A 5,013-nucleotide genomic window follows, 5' to 3' on the forward strand; every position below is an offset into this window, starting at 1 on the left:
AAACAGAAATAGTGCTTACCAGCACCTTAGAACGATGCTACTCAGGATGAGTCCAACACTGAATGTATATGCACTGTGAGGAGAATGTTCACAGAAGCCTGTTGTGTGCATTATTCACATATTTGTTAAATCGTTTAGCACAGTAATCTGAGTGCATAGTGTATCATCTCATTCCGTTTGAGTTTCTTGAGTGTTTTATTTAAATATCTGCAGAGTTGCTGCCCCTTTCTTGAACTATGAGTACTGCAATCTTTTTAATTCTCAATATGAGTAGAACTTTTTGAGCTTCAAATCTAAGGGGAACTCAACAGGTCTGTTTGGCATATGCAATGAACATCAAGAAACTATCATGCTGTGAAAGCATAATTATTTTTCTTCTCTCTTTTTGAAAGATCTTTCCTTTTGATGCCAGTTTTCTTCCTTGTTTACACAAGTTCAATAATTCTAAAGGAAAAGGCAATATGATTGGCAATGATTGGCCTATACATAACAACTTTGACATTGATGAAGTTCAGCTTGATCCAAGAGCTCTGTCTGATGCCACTGATGAAGAAGTACAGGTCGACCCCTGAAAATATTTGGATGGAGATCAGGAAAAGTATCTGGAGGATCCTGCTTTTGTACCAATTACTCTACTGAGCCTTGTTGGCAGTACCCAGATGATCATGAAAACAAATATTGTGATCTGGAGTGTAGCCATACTTGTAACTACAAAACGAGGTCATCATCATATTTAGATAACTTAGTTTGGAGACACAGAGTGAACCATTACTGTGAACCCAACCTTATTATACATCTTTCCAATTGGAAAGAACAAGCAAAGAAAAATCTGATAAGGCAAATCAAAACGTGAAAGGAATGGATTGGTTAAAGCCCAGATAGCACTAGAGGAAGCATCACAGCAAGTGGCTGGAAAAGACAGAGAAAAGAATCAGGGATTTGATTTTGATTCCTTTATTGCAGGAACTATTCAACTTAGTTCCCAACGTGAGCCTACTGATGTTGTTGATAAATTAAATGACTTGAATAGCTCAGTGTCCCAACTAGAATTGAAAAGTTTGATATCAAAGTCAGTAAGCCAAGAAAAACAGGAAAAAGGAATGGCAAATCTGGCTCAATTAGAAACCTTGTACCAGTCTTCTTGGGACAGCCAGTTTGTGAATGGTGCGGAGGACTGTTATCTCATCAATTAGTTGTGTGAGGTAAGGAAGGATGAACAAGTTGAGAAGGAAAACACTTACACTCGTTCCTTGGACAAGTTCTTTAGCAGGAAGGAAGATACTGAAATGCTAGAAACTGAGCCAGTAGAGAATGGAGAGCTTGGGGAGAGAGGAAATGAGGAAGGATTTCTGAACAACAGTGGGAAGTTCCTCTTTAACAAGCAGCTGGAGTCCATAGACATCCCACAGTTTCGCAGTCCAGTTAGGTCACCACTTAAGTCAATACAGGCCACATTAACACCTTCTGCTATGAAATCTTCCCCTCAAATTCCTCATAAAACATACAGCAGCATTCTGAAACATCTGAACCAAAACACTCAGCAGACATTTATCTTTGTGTTCTTCATGAAATGTGTTTTGTCTTTTTTTATTACTATGTTTAAATCATTTTTTACTTGAATCAGATGGTGTCATTTAGTAAGGATTTTATTAGTTCTCGGTTTTTAAAATCCAGACTTTCTTTTTCTACATGTGAGATAGTTTTTATTTTAACTGGCATGTCATTTGCACACAAAAATAAAGACTAGAGCAAAATAATGCAATGCAGGAGGAGAAAAGAAATGAACTAAGACAAGTAAAGAACATTCTCTCATAGAACAGTGATCTGTTTTACAGGAAACAAACCTTGCCTTGAAATTTACACAGTGAGACTGTACATAATTGCATGAAAATAGCTATTTTTTTCTAAGACATTTTTCATTCATGAGTATTTTCAAGTTTTTCATAGTGTACACATTTCTTAAAACACATAATACCAGCAGCAACTGAAAATGAATGCCAAATTTGGTACACATGTGTTATCTACCTCAAGGTAACAAGAGTATGTGGCAAAACATATACCACCATAGTGCTTCACAATAGGCACTTCTATTTAGCCAGGGTTTATTGTAGTAAACTATTCTTAATAAGACTCATTCACTGTTTATAAATGTTCTGGTGTGCATTCTTTATAGTGAAGTGTTAATACATCGCATGTTACTTATTTTAGTAAATCAGTATATTTTCTGTATTTAATTATAAAAATTAACTTAGTTTTTAAAATTTATTTGCAAATACACTTTTTCCATTTGGCACTATGGTCTGTTGCCTTCCTAGCTGAATCTATAATGTAAGCTTATCTTAAGACTGTCCACGTACTTAATTTAAGTGTTCATTTTAAGTAACATGCTCACTGTGTATAGGAATTTGTATTTTGGAGGTGCTTGATCTATCTACAAAGAAAAATTAATTAGGAATTACTTTATTATAAAATGCTCCTAGAAGTCTTAATTGTGTTTATTAAAAAAAAAAAAAAAGAATGTTAGACTTGTGTGCATGAAAGTAATTAAGGTACATCATTATTGTAGTTTAAAAGTTGCACATGATAAGACATTTTGTTTTCACTGTATGTTTTTACTGAATGATCTATTCCCCCATGCCAAGGCAAGCTTGAATAAAATTAGGTTAAACGAACAAACAAAAAAATTATCTCAGGAGCATTTTTCCATCATATGATAAACTCGCAGGTAATTACAATATTGAGCAGGTCACTCAGTCCTGATCTGCCAGATTTAGCTTCATTCATGAACCCCAAATTCCAGTGAGTCTACAAATATGAATGCAAATGCCACCTGGTTTCTTTTCCTTTTGCATTATAATAAAAATTAAGAAAGCTGGCTCTGACACTTATTAATCCTATTCTTTTCTGAAAAATCTTTAGGCAATGATAAACACGGTGACTTAGAAATCCCAGCAAGATAATTACTTCCAGTGGAAGCAGGGAGGAAGTACGGGCTGAGGTTAGTTAATAAGATTGGGAGAGCCTCCTATATTATATGAAGTGTGTGGGCTAGAGATGACGGCCTTAGGGAATAATCAATGCCATTGTTGGTTGGGTTCAGATTGATTTCATAAGGAAGTACTCAGCTATTGAAACATCGGCAGATCAAGACATCACTTCATTATTTAAACTCCATCGAGAGAGTTTGCAACATGTTCTCAGTGGTTGACCTAGGAGGGGAAAGGAGATATTTGCCCTTATTCACACCATGAATCACAGCTAGAAAGAGGATCTCTCTTGATCACTCAGGAAGCTCCAGGAAACAGGCCTTAATGTTTTGAGCTCAGAGAATCAGTAGCAGAGTGTTCAACGTCTTCTAGAAACTGGACTTCATCATTGCCTATGTCTTTGCTATTCAGGCTTTGATCCACAAACCAGAAGCATCAGCATCATCTAGGAGTTTGTTAGCAATGCAGAATCCTAGGCCCCACCCAAGACCCACTGAATCAGAATCCATATTTAAACAATATTCCCAAGTGACGTGCACATTAAATTTTATAGGCACTGCTCTGTGTAATATCAAGAATGCTTCAGCCCTTTAGAGAAAAGTATGCTCTAGGTAAGGCTGTCAACAAAACAGATGCATAAAGAGGACCAACTATGTGGCTTAATTTTCAGTGAGTTCATCTTTAAATATGTTAAATAAAAACTCCATCTTTACTTAAACAGTTGAACAAGCAGAAAACAAATAGCCCCATTAAAATGGGGCAAAAGGCATGGACAGGTACTTCTCAAAAAAAGACATACAAGCAGCCAAAAAACATGAAAAATTGCTCATCACCACTAATTATCAGAGAAATACAAATCAAAACCACAATGAGATACCATCTCACACAGTCAGAATGACCATTATTAAAAAGTCAAAAAACAATAGATGTTGGCAAGACTGCAGAGAAAAGGGAACACTTACACACCACTTATGGGGATGTAAATTAGTTCCATCACTATGAAGAGCAGTTTGGGATTTCTCAAGGAACTTAGAACTGCCATTCAGCCCAGCAATCCCATTAGTGGGTATATGTTCAAAAGAAAACAAATTGTCCTACCAAAAGACACATGCACTTGCAGGTTCATTACAGTACCATTCACAATAGCAAAGTCATGGAATCAACCTGGGTGCCCATCAACAGTGGATTTGATAAAGAAAATGTGGTACATATACATCACAGAATCCTACACAGCCAAAAAAGAAAAAAATAATAAAATCATGTCCTGGCCGGGCGCGGTGGCTCAAGCCTGTAATCCCAGCACTTTGGGAGGCCGAGACGGGTGGATCACTAGGTCAGGAGATCGAGACCATCCTGGCTAACACGGTGAAACCCCGTCTCTACTAAAAAATACAAAAAACTAGCCGGGCGAGGTGGCGGGCGCCTGTAGTCCCAGCTACTCAGGAGGCTGAGACAGGAGAATGGCCCGAACCCAGGAGGCGGAGCTTGCAGTGAGCTGAGATCCGGCCACTGCACTCCAGCCTGGGCGACAGAGCGAGACTCCGTCTCAAAAAAAAAAAAAAAAAAAAATCATGTCCTTTGCTGCAACATGGTTGCAGATGGAGGCCATTATCCTAAGTGAATTAAAGCAGGAATAGAAAAACCAGATACCGCATATACTCACTTATAAGTGGGAGCTAAACATCAGGTACACATGGACATAAAGACGGCAACCATAGACACTGGGGACTACTGGGGGAAGGCCAAGATTGAAAAACTAACAGGGTCAGTCAGTTTTCTGAGGTCAATCAGTTTTGTGAGGTAAGGAAGGATGAACAAGTTGAGAAGGAAAACACTTACAGTCGTTACTTGGACAAGTTCTTCAGCAGGAAAGAAGATACTGAAATGCTAGAAACTGAGCCAGTAGAGAATGGAGAGCTTGGGGAGAGAGGAAATGAGGAAGTCAGCACCTGGTCAGTACCTGGATGATGGGACCATTTGTATCCCAAACCTCAGCATCACAAAATATACCCACAAAACAAACCTG

At 38.1% G+C, this 5,013-nt stretch overlaps 1 pseudogene; it reads left to right on the top strand.

Annotated features, from left to right (window-relative positions):
* The first annotated feature begins 405 nt into the window (after nucleotides 1–405).
* Nucleotides 406–2,123, top strand: LOC105486638 (mitogen-activated protein kinase 6-like; annotated as a pseudogene).
* The last annotated feature ends 2,890 nt before the right edge of the window (nucleotides 2,124–5,013 follow it).

The sequence above is a fragment of the Macaca nemestrina genome, chromosome 9 (genome assembly GCF_043159975.1).
Source record: "Macaca nemestrina isolate mMacNem1 chromosome 9, mMacNem.hap1, whole genome shotgun sequence".
NCBI classification, from domain to species: Eukaryota; Metazoa; Chordata; class Mammalia; order Primates; family Cercopithecidae; genus Macaca; species Macaca nemestrina.